Raw genomic sequence first — 18,482 nt, 5'->3', positions numbered from 1 at the left:
AAATGGACGTGCTGCTAGTAATCATTTAAAAAAAAATGAGGCTGGAGCTCCATAACTTTAAATCTGAATCCAGTTTACACATTTAGAATGTAAGTTATAGTATAAAATATATATTTTTTTCCTCTCGTTTTGATGAACAAAGCCTCTTATCTGACTTAGTAACTCTACCCTCACTATTGTGTCGATTCTGCCCTAGATGTGTGTTTTCTCAGATTTCCCCTTTCATACAGTTTAAACGTGATTACAGTCACTCCGCTCTAATTACAGGTCATTTGTTTCAACATGAGGCACAGAGAAAAACGGGGACCGGGCCGCGGAGTGGCATTTAAATGGACAGATGACCAGATTAGCTGAGGCGTGTCTGGGATGAGGTTACATTCAGGCAGCTGCATCTCAGCAGTGGAAAGTAGTTTGTAATCACTTGTGAAAAATATAATCCACATCAGAAAATGCACCGCGCAGATTAAACTATGGAGTCTGATGCTATTGGTAAATGGACTTTAAGCTTCTTTACAAAAACAAACAAAAGAAATATATGTATATAGGGAGACGGACAATAAACACACTGCTTTATGGGTACTTTTTGTATGACTTTTTTATGTTTTAGAGTATTATTCATACAAAAAGTGCTCTGATTTAAAAAAATAGAGCATAGATTTAATATTTAATAAATAAAAAAAATAGATAATCAACACCTTTATGTAAGATGTTGTCATACTCTGTGTAAAATGTTTAATTTTAACACTATTTCTTCTAAGATTTTGCAAGTTTTCTTGATGCAGAGCGGTGTTGTGAGAGTGCGCTCGGTTTGGAGAGCCAATAAGAAGTAAAAACTGTAATTAAAAAATCTAAAAACCTCAAATTTTGATCATTTACATGGGGTCGAGGTTCATTCAGATACATCTAAACGCAGAATTCACTACTCATATAGTTAATTTGCTTTCTTTTAATTTAACACTTTTAAATTAACAGATCTCTGTAAGAAAAAGCCATAATTGGTAAACAGAAATAACTTAAGTTTAATACCATGTATTCAAGAGATCAAAAGATAACCTGAAATTGTCTTTATTTTAGACACTGATTAATCATAAAGACAACTTGGTTCAATCTGGATTGAATCTGGATGTAATAATTTCAAATTCTTTGTAATAAATTAAGAATAGTTTAATATTTGATACACTCTAGATGTAGTTGGCACGTTTTCAATAATTTTGAATTAATTATTACAAAATAAAAAATCTGTCTGGTGTCTATGAAAATGTATATGTATACCACTGCAACCCTTTGGAATTACTTGGTTTTAACATTAAAACATAAATTGGTGTGATTAAAGCTATGTTTTTCTCCATTGTTGTGTTTTAGATTGAGACAAAAAAAAAAAAAAAAGAACACATCATGTGTCTATTTTAACCCAAATGGCTCACATAGTTTCTCTTGCAACTGTATTTCTAAAGATAGCTTTAAATAATCTGTTATCTGCATCAATTTATAAAATGTCCTTAAATATCAATTCCAATACAAATCATGTTTTTGATATTTTTAACATGTTCTTCTAGCTTTTTTTTCAAGATGGAAGGCATTTCAAGATTAAAACTGAGCTTCTTTATTCAAAACTTGTTGGGGGAGGAGCAAATGAAAACTGGATGTTTGAAAAAGCTCAGGTTTGTGATGCAGCATCTGTCATTTCCTCATCTGAGCTGCCATCTGGTTTTAAACTGTACAGCTGCGTAGCTCCAATATTGCCCGCAGTGTGTTTTTTTTTTTTTTTAACTGTTTTTGAGGGGCTACAAGCTAGCAGGAGAGAGTGAAAACAGAGGATTGCTGGGAAATTAGTACAGCTAACTTCGGCATCCAAAGTCCCGTTTCATCTTGGAGGTGAATTATTTAAGAGCTCTTGCTGGTGTGCAGAAAAAATGTCTTAAAAAATGACTTTAAAAAAATTAAAAGACCACTGGGAATGATTTTACAGTAAAAAAAAAACAAATATATATATATATAGTTGGAGGGGGATTTTATTTGTTTAAAACACCACTAGAAGTCACTTCATGTCTGTAACGTCAACGTAAATAAAAATTTAAATGGCCTTTGTGTCACAAATTATTGATCTTTTGTCAAAGTGATGAGGCTCTTTCCATGTATTTAAGGGTCTTCGTAGAAACCAACCTGCACATCTTCCTGGAGTCTGTCCATTGTGAGTGCAGGATAGAAAATGACGTTCTAAGCTGCAGCGCTGGAATGCAGTTTCCCTACAAACAGGATTACGCTGTTGCTTCTGCCTCATTTGTAAATTTAAAGAGAGAAAAGGCAACAAAGCTTTCCGTGGATTTAGCCACTGTGATCCGATCTGCTCATACTCATGTCGGGCGCACAAACCAGTCAGCAGCACCGCTCAAACTTTGGCATCCTCACTTTGACTTTTCTGGAGCTAATTTGCCGTCTGTAGACATTGATTTCTAAACATAAAAGCGTGGTACTGCAGGTAATAAAGCCTCATAAAAAAGTGTGTTTTTCTTCAAACTTGGAAAAAGCAATTTATGCCACAGAAAATGTTTACAGTAAGAATAACCCAAATAAACATATTATGCTTCACAGATAACATGATTTTAAGGGGATGCTCATTTTATAGAAACGCCCACCACCTCTTCAGTAATGCAGTCAATTCGGCGGGCGTAATTTACACAGTCATGGTGGATTTACACTCCGCTTATTCCTCCTAGAGCCCTGACTAAACCAACACCACTATGTCAGCAGCACAAATACAATTTAGAGAACAACTGAATGAGAAGGAAGGAGAAGAAGAAGCACAAAGGGAGAATAACAGAAGGAAACCACAGGAGGATGCAGTGGCTCCGTCCTCCCTAAACCGCAGATTTACAGTGTTTTGAAGCACTTACAAGGACTTTGGAGACCAAGTCGAAAGATTTCAAAAGTGCTGTGTTATTTTGATTTTGAATTTCATTTGTCTTACTAGTGAGGAGGCAGGGGAATGTCATAACCAAACACTAACCACGTTTTGAAGCTTCAGCAACACAAACACACAATATTTACTTATGAAATACAGAAAAAACACTGTTTTATCACCTTTCTTAGGATGACAAAACTCTGCTTTTTGTCTTTCTGTTGCAACACTACAACGCAGGAATGGAGACTTGGACCTGAGCTACACTTATCACTTAGAAGATGATCGAGGCTTGAACTTTGACTCGTGCTTATTTGTTTATCTTGCTTCTAAATCATTGCTATTCAATGAGACAAACAGTCTTTAGGCTATTTTGTTGATGTTGTTGTTGTGTAACTGTTTTTGTATTCCAGACACTGTAAATACCAATTATTGTGTTTAAATGGTTATTTTAAAAGGACCGCAATGACCGGAATTTGCTTTGGCTTGCAGAAAGTGACTTGTTATTACTTCAGGTGCAGGAGAGTGAATGGAATAGTCCTATATTTTATTACATGCTGTTAATATTCTTTATATTTCTTTAGGTAAATTAATAAATGCCTTTTTTCATCTTCTGTGTTCTGAATTCCTTTGCGTTCTGCAGGTCAAAGACTAGAACATTTTAGGTCCAAAGAGATAATAATATGTGGGGGTACTTCATCTCCACACCACATTCCTTCAGTGTTTTCTGCACCAACCAGCTCTCCCACTTCAGAACTGTGTTCACTTTACAAGTCAGATACAAGCCAAGACAAACAAATACAATGACAACACTTATTAACCGTTATCCATACAATGCTGCCAAATCGTCTCTTGGATATTGAAGAAGGGGAATGCTGGGTAAGATTGTCAATAGTAGCGTAGGATATAAAGATGACAATTCCCTTTCTCATTGATTTGGTTGAAACGTAGATTTTTGTCTCAGTTCAGTTTATGATTTACAAAATAACAAAAAGCTGAAATTTTGAAAAAAATATTTTATTTAATTTGCTAATAACAAAGAAAATCCTTTCAGTTGGCTTGTGGCTAGTGCAATGTAAGAGAACAATAAATTCTTCTCAAATTTAGCGCCACACTTTCAGCATAATCATACTAGTATACAGTAGGAATTTCGTTTAATGGTGTAATACGGTTTGGTTTTCAATCCAGAATTGTGGCTTCTCTAGTAATTATCTTTTCACTCACTGGAGAAGAGAAATGACAGATTGGTTCTGAATCAGTGTTTCACCATTTATCCCATTTTGATAGTATGGGTATTTGGTCTGAGTACACACTTAGTCCACAGCCACAGTGCAGACTATTGGTGAGACAGGCATCATCCTCGCCAATTTTCTTTTTGTTGTTTCGCCATCAAAAAGACATTTAATGGTAAAGCGATCCTGACCAGATGTGGACCAATAGAGTATCTGGAGGATGTTTAGGGGAGTGCACCAGATTCCAAAACAGATAATCAGCTTATGACCCTAAAACGCTTACGGCTGTCATAATGCTGCAACAACTTCTGGTCCGAGATGGTGTGTGTGTTCCCATAGCAACACACAAAAGAGGATTTAAGGGGAAACACCTTCTTTAAAAACCCAAATATATTCATGAATGAAAGATTATACACTTTTGAATTCTGTTTTTTTTTTTTTTTAATGAAAGATAAAAAGAGAAAAAACTCTAGCTAATAGAGGTGGAAATATTAAAAAAAAGTATTTTTTTTTAAATTAATGATGTATTTTATTAGCAGCACATATTGTAATTGGTTTTCCAGATAAGCAATAGCGACAGAAAGACATTCAAGCACCCATGTTTACACCAATACTTGTAAAGGCATGACTGCATGTGATACCTCCAACAATGTACTTTGTCCCTTCTCTTGTGTTCTTGAGTTAAACTGAGGTCTGTGTGTAAGAAGCATTTAAGCGTCCGTTTCAGGAAAGCAAACGCTACTGTAGCAAATCTTACTGATGCACAGCTGGAGCTGCTCTCAGCAGTTCTGCTTTAGGAGCAAAAGCAAAGGAGCAGCTCTCTTTTCCTCTCATGTTAACTCCTAGCTTCCCAAAAAACATCTCAGTATTGAAACATAAACTTTGGGGGCATTTTAATGACCGTTAAAGACTTAATAAATGGTAAGTTGTCATATAGATTTACCCTACAATAGTCCCCTTTTCTCAAAATGAAATCTGAACACTTTAGCTTAGTGTTCTTGTTTATTTTTTTCAACATTTGATGGTTTTCTAACACATTTCATCAGCAACTACCTAGAGAGTGAGTGTGAAAGCCAAAAACAATGAAATAAAATACCCAGACTGACACATCCAGCTGTGTTGGGAATTTCTGCTTCCACCAGACACCTGGTGAAATTTTAGATATAAACAAGAGGAATCACAGCCTGGAATGACATTTGCTCACACTTTTTCTGGATAAATCTTGTGGAGAAAAAAATATTCTCTTTATGCTAGTTATGTAGATCACGATGTGGCACAGGCAAATTAGAGTCTATAATTAAATGGGTTTTCTGGCGTAGTGCATTCAGTCAATTAACATTTTCTGTTTATCAACTTAGAAATCTCACTGAGTGCTTCAAAGTTTGACCAAAAAGCAGAAATATGAACAACTCTAATCAAAGCATAAAAACAAAGAAAAGCAGCATTAAATTACACATTTATATGGGGGCAGCCTAAAGGGCTCACTTTAAGACACTTTTCTTTTGGACGTAGAGATTTTTAGCAAATAATATTTGTCGCTTTGTTTCCTCAGCCACCTCATTTGACAGGAGTAAAAGTTAATCTGAACACAAGCAAGCCCAAGTTTACCAAAAAGACAACGGTCATGATTAACCTGCAAGTGAACCCTGGTGTGGTTTACTGCAGTGGGAATGCAAACAGACTGCTCAGTGACTTATTTTAACTCTTTTACACCAGAGCTTTTGCTCCAGTGTATACATTCAAAAACTACTGTAATGCTTCAACCGTTTACGCAATTAATTCCAACGGATTCTGAAGTGGAGAAAAGCAGCTGTATGGTAATATACAACCCTTTACAGTAGTTCAGTGTTTACAAAATCAAAGTATTCCAGCAGATTCCGGAGCAAAGTTGCTTTTCTCCGCTTTTCTGAATCAGCTGATTCACCTTGATTGTGCAAACGGTCAAAGAGTTAGGATGTGTCAAAGTGTGTTTATTAGGCGTCACTAGTGACATCTCCATTTTTGACGGTTATAAGCATTATAATATGGACATGGGGCTGCAGTTTGTAGTATGTCTATATTTTTATTAGGCTGTGATATATCAATTCTGTAACATATTGCAACATTTCATTTAGCGATGCTTGTATCGATTTAAAATGCTGTCAAGACAATATTTAATTAATTATTTATGAGCGTCCCTCGTTTTTGTTTTCCAACTAAACCCCAGCCGCTAGTTGGCAGCACAGCACACTGAGCCGTGTCTGAGCAGCGACCAAAACAACTACAAGATCTTACAGTACCAGCTTCTGTCAAATGTTCAGTCCTTAAATAAAAATATATTTACCATTTTATTTCAATGAAAGATGCATTAATGTTCAGGTAAAGTTTTTTTCTAAGTCTCCAAAAAGGAAAAAAATTGTTCTGGTACAGCCTTAGGATATATTGCGATACACAGTGCATTGTGGGGCATTTATCGGGATACATATCGTATCGCAAGACTTTTGCCAATACACATCCCTAATTTTTTATATCTTTATTTAATAAATACATTCAATTCAGGCAGAAAAAAATAAAAACAGGCCAAAGTGTAGATCAAAAAATGTTGGAAAGTTTGTCATTAAATATGGAAGCAAACTAGAAATATCAAGATACAAGCATATTAACAATTTCCAGTCAGTGCAGTTAGGTAACATTTGGCATTTTTGCCCACTGTGATTGCTTTCACACCAACTTACAGAAAGTTAGTCAACCAGAGACCTAACAAGAGAAAATTCAACAAAGGAACAATTCAAAAGGTGTGGTTACAAGCCTCCTCCTCCTATAAAAGTTAAAGATCTTCCACCTTTCCATCACATCTGGCATTCCCTGAGGCTACCGGCTCCCACTTCCGTTGTCCCAGCCATCTTGACCACTCCCCAAGTCGGCCCCTGCCTCCGCATACCATTTAACCCCAGTTAAACAGCCTACAACCACCCCTCCTGACACTAGAAATTCCAAAACAAACAAAAACATCTCCCTCACCCCCATAAGGAAGCTGTGATTGTAGGGCGGGATATGTCAGGAAAAGCTGATGAAGACAAGCCTTCATCCTGAGGCCAGATAACCTCTCACTTAAAGAAGGCCAGGCTTATCTAAAAGGGTTTCTCTAAACGGGATGGAAAACTGAGCACACAGACATGAAACCCTCACTTTTCCTAACGCAAGAAGACAATGTCATCAGCAAACAATTTAATCAATCTTTTTCCGTTTAAGAGGAGCTTCTAAGATGCAAATTAAGGGTTAAATCTATGGAAACGGAGCAGGAGTTTTGACTTTATCATCAACAGCATTCTTATCATTAAACCCCCACAATGCACTGAGTGAAGTGGAAGTGTCCTGTCTCAATAGGGAAAAATCCTATCAGACTTCTAAAGTCTATAATGGAACGACTTCAATGAGGCATGCTTCTTGTAGAGAAATCCCCTACTCCCTTAAAGAAAGAAAGAAAAAAACAGTAATAATAATACATGTGCTCATGTGGGTGGAAAAGCTAAAGTGAATACACTTGAATCCACACAGGAAAGTAACATTCTGGAGGAGAATAAGCGGGTGGTCTTGGAAAAATAAAGGTCAAGTGCTTCTTACAGGAATGACAAAAAACCTCACCACAGCTGTCTGCACAAAGACAAAAAAATGGCTTCTCTCCTTTTGATTTTTGTATTACCTTCATAATTAGTTTCCCTGGGAAATGCCTCATGAAATAGTCAATTAGGCTGCTCCAAAGCTTAAAAACTGAATCTATTAATTGATAAGTTAATAGAAAAAGAAAGTGGGTCAGCCGTTTCTGTAAGAATTAAATGAAGAGTTTGTAAAGCTGAGTTTTCTGGTGATCAAGCAATGAAACTTGAATTTTCGTCTCTCATATGATTTCTGGGTTAAATTGTGAGCAAAACGATCTAATATTTTTTAAATCCTAATACATTGGACAGATGTGTACAATATTGAGGCAGACGATTTTTGATAATTGACCCACTGACCAAATTAGACAAATAGATCCATGTACGTCTTTGTTTTCCTTGTCTTAGTTGGCATTTGGCTATAAACTTTATGACTGGATAGCTCCAAAATTGCTAAAATTTTTATTGGACCGCTAATGTTAGCTTGGGGTTATGAGGGACTGTAAGCTAGCGGGAGAGGGTAAACAAAGGGATGATGGGACATCAGCGGAGGCTTACTTCCACACCAACAATTTTGATTTTGCCAACTACATGCTCATATTTAAAAGTACTACTAGAAACGCTTTTACAATAAATAACAGCATAGATGAAGCCAAAAAATATACAATTGATGGTTAAATATCACTATAAATATATTTACTTCCTTCTCTACAAAAATCCTCAGTTAAGATAAAACTAAAAACATTTTTGAGCAAAAAATGTTCACTCGTTGCTCATTCGAACCTGGCTTTTATTTTTGGGACAAACTCTGAGAAGCTGTCAGCTGTCACAAACAAACCCACCAATAAAGGTAAATTATTTGCACTTAACAGAAACAACCAGTGTGGCGTAGGTTCCTCTTATCACGTGTGATCAGGTGTTGTTGGCTCTCTGTTCACATCAGCACTGTGTGGTTTAGGATTTTAACAGCATAGTAGAGAGGGGAATCCAACAAAAAGACAGAGTGTCTGAATTTCCTCCAAACCACACAGCCATAATTTCTTTAATGAGGCTTTGGAGAGAAAGGAGGAGGAAATGAGTGCATATGTGTGTGTGCACGCTTGTCCCTGCATGTGTGAGGCGCACACAGAGAAGGCTAGGAGAAGAAAAAAGACCAGAGAGACCAGATGCAGGGAATTTTAAAAGGCGGTCTACCGACGAGAAGGTGAGGGGGATCCGGCATCTCTGCAGCCCGCCTTGGCACAAACACGCTGGAGCCCTTCAAACAGCTCAGCCCAAACAGCCTGGCAGCAAAGCAAAGCGTTTCCACTTAACCATATCAGAGTCAGCCTGGCGCTGCACTAAAAGAGCATTTAGGTCTTAAAGAGAAAAGGGAAAAAAAGGACTTGAATTTGGATAAGAGGCTGCTCTGCATGCTGACTGACTTCAGATTTTTATGCTCACTGGAGACAAATCTGGTCTCATCTTTGATCAGCGTGCACATGAAAGCAGAGCAGCTGATTGAGAGGAGGCGGTTTAAACTTCAAAAATGAGCTGACAGGTAAAGGAAAAAGGTGTTCTGGCAAATCAGTCAAGGCTAGCCACTTCAAAGACAGAGCTGCTGCTGCTTTTGTTTATGTGCTCAGGCATACTCACAGTGGGTGGCATTAGTATTCTACAGATACCCTTTGACCTTCATCCCTGGAGCTTTGAGAGAACCCTGATTCCCGTGTTTCCCTTGCATTCCTTAGAATGGACACGTTTGTGCGCAGAAATCCCCACTTTGAGAGTTTCAATGGGTCACAAAACAGACAATTTCCTAATAAATGTGAACACCATAAATAAAAGTAAGTCTATGGTTGAATGAATATTGGTCAGTTCTGTACATCTAAATGCTTTTCCATCCATCCTGACAGTAAAAAGGCGCACACATGACAGATTCCAATCACTCACCTCCGCAAAAACTTCCCTGCAGCTCCGTCTCCTCTACCCGTCTACCTGCGCCCCCCAGTCCATGCGTGGGGAGAATTTAAAAGAAAAAGGGAAAGTGCCTCCTGCTTTCACGCATTGACCTCCCAGCTGCTCCCGCAGCAGCAAAAACAATCAGCTCAATCTAAAATCCCGCAAACGTGGTTCTGTTGTCTCTAAACGGGCTTCATTCCCCGGTGCGGGTTCGACGCTGTCCAGAAAACACTGAAGCGAACCTCACTCGATCCAGTTTGTTTGCTGCGCTCCCCTCCCCGATCCACGGCGACCAATCAGAGCCCGAGGATGTCACCGAGTGGGCGGGGCTTGTTCATTTTGTAACTCCAGCTCGAATGGATTAAGAAGAATGAAACTGCATCCTGCTGTGGGGGTTGCATGATGTGTGTGCCCCTTTGTCTCTTTATTTAAAATAAAACACAATAAAAACATAGTAGTTTTTTATTTAATTTGATGAATAAGATCATGTATTCTTCTTATCACGATATTTTGGGAATGCATCTGGCATTTATTTGGGTAATTTAGACTAAAAGCAGGATTTTCTAACCTTTTATCAGAGATAGGAAAAATATTTTTGCACATTTGTCACTGCCAAAAAAATAAATAAATAAAATGAAAATGTCAACGTTATGTGTTGTCACTTCAACAAAAATAAAATATTTATTCACTGCAAACAAATGATAGAATATTTAATAATGTGTTTTGTATATTTTCTGCTATACCTTAAAAAAAGTAAAGATTACATATCCTCAAACAATAATGACATACTTTCTTTATTTGTCTCATGTGATTCTATTTTTCAAATTTATGCAGTTTTAAAATGATCAAATTTAGAGAAAAATATCGTACTCAAATATTTCACATATTTTAACAAAAATAAATACTTTGAGTTGTTATTGATGTCAGTTAAGATGTGTTTTATTGCAATACGTGTACACTTTTTTAATGTTCTTTTAATCAGGATCATCTTTAAGGATGCACTCCAATTAAAAGGTGTTTTTAACATGTTCTTGAGCCATTTTTCTGATGAAGGGGGACAGGTTTAAAGAAAATTAAGATTAAAAAAATGTTTCTGATTATTTTTTATTCAAATTGCTGTGAATCAGGAGCAGATGAAAAAAAATCAGTTTGAAAAAGCTTATTTCTGATGCAAGAAACATGCTGGATGGGCCATTAGCTCTCAGCAACAGGAAATGGAAGGGCGGGGTTTCTCCACGTCAACCATTGACTGTATATTCACTGGACATCTCACCCCTCCCCGTTTGTGTTCCAAACAGGAAGTACTAGCTGGTTCCAAGAAGTCAAAATTCCATAGACTTCTATTAAAAGGATACACTTACTCTGTCATTTTACCTGATACATTCTTCATAACATCTTTCTAATCCAAATATTTTTCAAAGATAATTTTTATTTATCACAATTTATTTACCTTATAAACTGATGCCTCAGTAAAAGCATGTGGTACCAGCTGTCTCTGACGTCAACCTTTGACTGACAGATTCTGCCGAGCCGCTTTCAGTGGAAGGGGTGTGGACTTCAAACAAGATCCCTGATGATTGGTGAAACTAGTTCCTCTAAAAACGTGACTCAGACCAACTCGGACCAATCACTGTCGACAGGTTTCAAAATGGCGGCAGATGCTCAGGAAGCAACAGTGATGGCTTTGGCCTGATTTCACGAAGGCCGGAAGCAAGGCTTTTTCTATGGCTGATGTCAACACTTTGATATGTCCAGTGATTAATATATGTCTATGACGTCAACGTTTCTACCCGCAACTCAGAGGAGGATTTCAAATTACCTCCTGCCTCTCTGTAGGAACTATGTTCTAGAAAACAACATTTTTTTATATATATTGGATAAAAACTACATAATGAAAGTTAAAAGACCAATATTAACACTTTGACAATCAAAGGATAATCGGAGTGGAACTTTAAAGATATTCTCTATGTCCTTTTTGTTTGTATTTTCCAACTACTATATAATCTTTGGTAAACATAGGACATACTTTTATAAGACCGTTTCCTATATTGTACATTTTAGTCCTTTTTTAGACTTTTAACTCAATATTTGCTAATCTAAAGACCATGTTAATCTTAATAAAAAAATCAATATTTAATGAGTTAAAATGCAGCTTTTTAAAATAAAGTAGTTTATAACCTTCTTTATTCTGATGTCAAACATTTCTTACTTGCTCGGATTAGCTATGATTATGGATCCTAACGACCAGGGTTTCTTCCTGTTTATCACTCCAATCTTTTTTTGCCTCAGGTGTTTTTTTTTCTTTAAATTCCTCTCCCTAGAAATCAAGCGGCAGATAAATTGAATTATGTGGAAGGGAACCACAAAAGAGACAAACATAGGCCTTTTTAGAAACCGCGAACAGCATGAATTACAGGTGCTGTCACATGAGGCTGAGAGGGGGAAGAAAACAAGTCTGTGGACTTATGAAGCGTGGCTCATCTTTGAGTGCTCCTGCCAGCATAATTGCCCCCCATAAGTGGATGTGTTTTTCCGCTGAGTCCATACAAATCCAATTCAGCTAGAAGCAAAGGGGGCCAGAGAAATGTCTTGTCCTCTTTAATCCATCAGTTGTGGATCATCAGAGGAAGGGATTTATAAAGGAATCTTTGATTTGATTAATCATTTCTAAGCCCGTTTTAACCCTTACAGGGTCATGGGGCTAACCTGGTACACCCTGGACGGGTCGCCAGTCTGTCACAGGGTCACATTCACACGTAAGGACAACTCAGAGTTACCTTATGAAGTGTACTATGAACTATGAATGTTTTTGGACTGTGGGAGTTACAATGCATGGGGAGAACTCCACACAGAACCAGATCCTTCTTGTTGTGAGGCAACACAATTGTGCCACTGTGCAGAGAAGGCAGGGACGCTTTTAATCTGGTCTCTTAATTGGCTGAACATTAACTGAATTTCTGGTGTAATTATATATTAGAACATTCTGCCAAAATCAAATACATTTTCCAAAATAAATTTTTTTTTTTGCTTTATTGTCTCATCAAAGTGAGTAAATCATTTACTGAATAGTTGCAAAACACCAGAAACATGAGGGATCTCACAAACAGACATGTGAGTGATCCAGATTTATAAGAAATAAGATATTTTCTCTGTGAAGCTATGCTTACACCACCCTTAGCACTGTGTATTTAAGCGTCTACTTCCAATGAAAAGTAAATGAGCTGAAAGCTTCAAGCCTGTAGTGACATTTGGATGTTGTCGCTTTTAATTTACAGAAGTGCCAACCATTTATACGGTTAATAATTGATTAATAATTGCAGCCAAAATTCTATGACACCAAGTTTTTCCATATATGGGAATAGAGCTGTGACTAGAGAAAGATTTGCACCGCTAAGACATGTTGCACAAAGCGTCTTCCAACTGTAGGTGGCGGACATGCACTAGTAAACACTAGAAAAAGATCATAGAATAAGAAGCCCCTCCCTGCTTGTCTAGTGTGAACACCATGGGCTATACTCATTTAACACATTCTTGATCAAATGCGTCCATGGTTTAACGATGAATGTTTGGAGGCCAAATGCATTTCACAATAAAACATTGACATTTTGTGTTACTTTATGTTTTCAACATCATTAAAAAACTTTGTGAGAACAGTATATTCTTATTGAAGTAGCTGTAAATGTTACAAAGAATGTTTTTCTCTCCGCATTGAAAGAAAATCATGTGTTCAGAAGACACATTGATCCAGTGTGGACTGGGGATTTTTTAACTAAGAGCTAAAAAACAAAAGCACAAGTGAAAACAGTGTAAAAAGACACTAATAGTCCTCAGTAACATGCGTTTCAAAATAAAAACAAGGAGCAGCACGCGCAGAGGGTTTGTTTCACTTGACTCCTTAACTTAAAGCTAATACACTTTTGTTCACACCCCCTTGTCCTCCTCATTCCTCAGCTGTTGGAAAACTCAGCCTCTAATTATGGCTTTCATGAGCAGCCCCTGACCAGCAACTATATTTACAAAAGAGGTTGCACTCACATAAGCGCTGCATCAGGCACACAACAGACAGGATCACAGAGGTCTGCAGATCTAAAGCTAAAAGTTGTTAGTTGACAAGCAGCCGGCCGTTTGAAATGTCTGTCAGAATAATCTGCAGCTGAGCTGCTCTGTGGTTCACCGAAACACAACACAGTCATCAGGAAAATTGATGGACAAATAAACATAACTGTGGTAAGATGAATGAATACAGAGGTATATGCTTTTATAAATAATTAAACAAATTATGAAACATTTTCTGAGGAAAAAATACTAAGAATTCCCTATTCCTGGAAGTTTTTCTCCTTTTTCTCTCACTGACATTAGTCATAAAACCAACTACATTGAGTTTGCATGTTTTCCTCCTTCATGTGTGGGTTTTCTCCAGCACTCCAGCCTCCTCTTACTGTTCAAAATGTGCATTACAGGTCAAATGGTTACTCTGAGTTGTCCCTAAAAGTGTGTGATCCATCCAGGCTGTGCTCTACAGTGGCTGGGATAGGCTCCAGCATCTCCATGACCCCAAGAGGACTGAGTGGGGGTAGAAAATGGAAATATTACCTACTTTAAGAGCAAATAGTAAATAATACATTGTTTTATATTTTCTTTTTGGATTCTGGAGTTTAAAGGTCCTTCACTGAATAACACTTAAACTGCTTTCTGATACTTTTTTTTGTTTTAAACCTTGATTTTGCCTTTGAATCTGTTTATGCTTGCGCTTTTATCAAAGAAAAAGCGTCTTATCCTTTTATTCATTTATTTTTTTTATCAAAATAGAGGCCATGTTTCTATCTCCAGAATTGTAGATCAATAAACCCCAGTAACATCCAATCCTTCAAAGAATTCCCTGCAAATCTCCCACAGCTTTCAGGCTGATAAGCTACTTCTTTCCTGAACTTTACCTCCATCCTCAGCACAGAAACGTATCTCCTCCTGTGCTAAAAGCTCATATAGGTTGTGGACAAAACTGTAGGGAATGCAATCCTCTTTTGGTGAGGATTCCATCAAAACAATCATGTGGCTGGATGAGCTTCTTGGAAGCAAAACAAAGAAATTTCAAAGCTAAAAGCTCCACAAAGACATTTTTTAAAATCAATTTGAGGTTATGGTTTGACTGATGATGCTCTAATTAACTCTTCTTTAGAAATACTTCTGAAAAGTCTTTTGTCGTGACACTGAAAACGAAGTTACTTGTTTGGAGGCAGCTGCCATAGACTCCAACCAGAAGAAAACGGAAGCAAAAGAGAACAAGGTGAAGAACTGCAGGGTATCCTTAGGTTTTAGTGGTTTTGTAGATTCCTCTCAGGAACGCACAACACAAACTGATTCAGAAACCATGAACAACCTTGTGTCACAAGCGGCACGACTCAACAGGCTCCTTGTTTTGCTTATCGACTAAAATGTTCTAATTTCCTCACAAGTGGAACCAGCTGTCGCGATGGAAAACAAAACCCAAACTTTCTATCATGTTATTTCTCCCCGAGGAGACCTGGGTGGTCTGTTACGGTTCATGGTCTGCACAGGTTTACCTCGCTGTGAAGGGGATCCAAACCGCTGAGTGTAAACCTCACACGCTGTGACCACAGCGCACTGCCATGGTAACCTCCAGGGATCTCCGAATATTAGCAGTGCGACAAAACGGCACGTAGAGGAAGTAGCCACATACTGGGACCAACAAACTGAGAGGAGTTCATGCTCGAACGTGAATTCTGATTTGGTAACTAGTGTTAAGATTTCTCAAAAGATGTTTTTTTTTTTTTTCCGTTGCATCCTTTCTCCTTACTTTTAGGGGAAGCTGCAGCCCACTGAAGTCTTTTGGCTGAAGTAGGTCAGTGGAGCCAACTGTCAGAAGCAAGCAGACAGAGATGTGGGGCAGCAGTGAGCCGGCTACAGTAGTTTCCCTCGGGTCACAGCTTTCCCTCTGCAAAGAGCGACCACTGACGTGCAAACAAAATATGCATCGCTTTTGTCTCTGTTCCGTAAGTTACATCTGTGCTCAGACAGTGGAGGTGAGTGTGTCAGATAAATGTCTAGCACAATCTGTGGAGGGGTTGTGAGGTTGTCCAGATCTGTAGCAGAAGAGCAGGTCATGCAAATGAGGCTGGTTTCAGATCACTTTCCTGTTGATATCTGCACTGTCTCACATTTTCTGCCACAAGATGTGAATTTTAAAGGAACCTGACAGAAAAAATCTACTTGAATTGAGTCACAAAAACCTAAAGAAACATTAAGAATCCCAGACCTAATGATTGACAACAACAAACACATCAATCATTATATTTTATAAGAATGAACAAAAAAATAAAAAAATTTAAATTTTTATGAAGAGTCTCTCATAAATTCAAACGGTTTCAGCAGATTCAAGAATCTATTAATAATATGAATAAAATGTTTATTTTTGTCAAATTTTAAGGGAGATCAGCCCTAAATCAAAATACATATGTTTTTAAAATATTGTCTATATTATAGTAATTAGGTTTGCTGAAATAATCAATTGTAGAACAACTATATGCACAAGGTTTTTGAAAGATTTAAAAGTAAGCTGTACGTTGTTGTTGCTCTTGTGTAGCAAGACTGATCCTGTGCTTAGATAGGCACTGCGTGTGCTCAGAACAGGATACTGTTACATTTGCTGCACAGGGCAAGTTCAGACAAGAGCCTAAGAGAGAAATGGATTTGTGAAATCCAACCTGGCCTCTCGTCTTTCAGTCTCCTCCTGGAGCTCTGTGCATCGGCCTGCTGCTTGTGCGGTGCACGTGTGATCCGGGGTCTCTCGATCTCCTACGCCTTCTGGTCAAGAGCTGAACGTCGGGAGTGCAGACGGGAAGAGCGTTTCACCTTTGCTGTGATGAAAGAGCTCTGATGAGCAGGTATGATGTAGCTCCTCGTGACATAATGGAGGAGATTTTTGTAGCTCTAATATTTAATGCAAACTTTGAAAAACCTATTTTTAAAGACAAGTTCCCAAAAAAGTAAAGCTTTTTTTAAAATTTTGTATGAAGATGACTGAACTGACAGAACTACTTGTTACAAAAGAAATTCCCAAATTGTATCAGCTTTTGGTGCTTTAAGTCCAACTTAAATCATATTTTGATCTATTTTAAAAGCGTTCCCAGTCATATTTTAATAATGATAATGTTGTTTTTAGCCAAAATAAATAAAAGAAAAAGAAAAAAGTAATTTTCTTGGATAAAATTTCTGCAGAGGAGTAGCAGTTCATTAAAAATTCACTTCTGGTTGTGGGCTAAATTATTGGCGTGTAGCAACCCTACCCCTCTTCCCATCACCTATAACTGTGCTTTCTGTTTATATTCTTACCCTCTAGCTTACAGTCCCTCACAACCACAACATAACATTACCTTTGCAACAAAAATGGCAAACAATATTGGAGCTCTCCAGCTGTACAGTTTTGAGGCAGATGTCAGCTCAGACGAGGAAAAAAAAGACATAAATGGATCTAGTCGTCTGCAAGTAGATGCAGCAGAATGAAGTGAACATCAATTTGAATAAAGAAATACTTGGAAATGCTATTTTAGCCTTAATTTTTGCTATATATGTCCCCCATTATCAGAAAAATGCCACAAAAACATGTTAATAACACCAAAAACACAATTTTCATCAGAAAGGGAAGCTTGCATGGTGTGTTAAATTCAGATTTTTTTTGTTTATTTCTAAAATCTCAAATGTTGTTTTAGCTTTGTGCTTCTGCCTTGAGGTAAAGTGGAAAGTAAGGACTTGGAGAGCAAAGGTGAAACGCTCATGTAGTCGTTTTATGCCACTGTCCAAACTACCACCTTCAAAAGATGTTTTCCTGCACATGTTTAACTCTTCTTATCGCGTCGGCTTCTCTCTACCCCTCCAATGGTAGCAGCATTTGAAGGGGTAGACTTGTTTGAAATAGTTTTTTAAGAGCTAACCCTTTGTGGCGGAGGGATGCAGAGCCCTCCCCTGCTAGGGTAAACAGCGTTGTGCTGTCCTGTGGAGGATTAGCACATTTCTTCACGTGGGTGCGCTCTGAATCACAGAAGTTTACATTTAGATTTAAGTAATGACTTTTTGTTTTAGCACGACCTTTTAAAAGTTAGAAAACCAGTGTTGTTGTGTATTTTCCCAGTGCTAGCAGCGCTGCGCTAACGTAGCTGATCGTCGACTATTGATGACATCATCAACTGGGAGTAAAGTCCGAATTCCTCTAGTGTGTTCGCCATTTTCTATTGCTGTCTGAATTTCAAAATAAGTGCACTAGAAATTTCCCAGAAGTCTGAGGAAAAACTAGCGTGGATCGATGCTCACTAGATTAGCAAATATAGACCACAATGCATTGCAGTTGAACAATTACGAACAAAGAAACGTGTTCAAATGCAATTTTCTTCAAATAAACCATCCACATTTTCACCATCAGAACACAGCGGAATCATAAATAAACATCGTGAAATGTTTGTATTGATTCGATTTTGACTTTGTGAAATTGGTGATGTCATATCAGGCGTTTAGAAAAACAAAAGAAAAGTAGTGAGCATCGTGTCCGAAATGCCTTTAAAATCCAGGGCACTATATAGATTTTAGTATTTAGGGAGTGGGGTGTCAATTCTCCGTGGGGACTCTCTGTTTGGAGAGCTAAATGTAGGGGTATGAAGGAAGCATTTGGATTATTCCAATTAGTCTGAAAAAAAGAAACAAAGGCAAATAAATGAAAAATTCACATTAAGTCTACCGACGTGTCACTAGGTATCCGATTACGTG

The 18,482-nt window shown here is 37.7% G+C and overlaps 2 protein-coding genes across 5 annotated transcripts in view; one reads left to right on the top strand and one right to left on the bottom strand.

Moving 5' to 3' along the window:
• The window catches only part of adnp2b (ADNP homeobox 2b), a gene marked incomplete in the record, with an annotated part of 705,870 nt that overhangs the window by 300,101 nt on the left and 387,287 nt on the right, over nucleotides 1-18,482 (top strand).
• The window catches only part of ripor2 (RHO family interacting cell polarization regulator 2), a 71,134-nt gene that overhangs the window by 31,827 nt on the left and 20,825 nt on the right, over nucleotides 1-18,482 (bottom strand). The window contains exon 1 of one of the 4 annotated variants that reach the window (XM_024294490.2): nucleotides 9,699-9,957. The exons of the other annotated variants lie outside the window; for them this stretch is intronic. The gene's annotated coding sequence lies outside the window, so the exon portion shown is untranslated. Of the gene's footprint in view, nucleotides 1-9,698; nucleotides 9,958-18,482 lie in introns of those variants that run through there. 4 annotated transcript variants of the gene reach the window in all.

Source organism: Oryzias melastigma, linkage group LG11 (genome assembly GCF_002922805.2).
Source record: "Oryzias melastigma strain HK-1 linkage group LG11, ASM292280v2, whole genome shotgun sequence".
Taxonomy (NCBI): Eukaryota; Metazoa; Chordata; class Actinopteri; order Beloniformes; family Adrianichthyidae; genus Oryzias; species Oryzias melastigma.
Note: the sequence above shows the minus strand (reverse complement) of the source record. Positions and strands in the feature narration are given on the sequence as shown.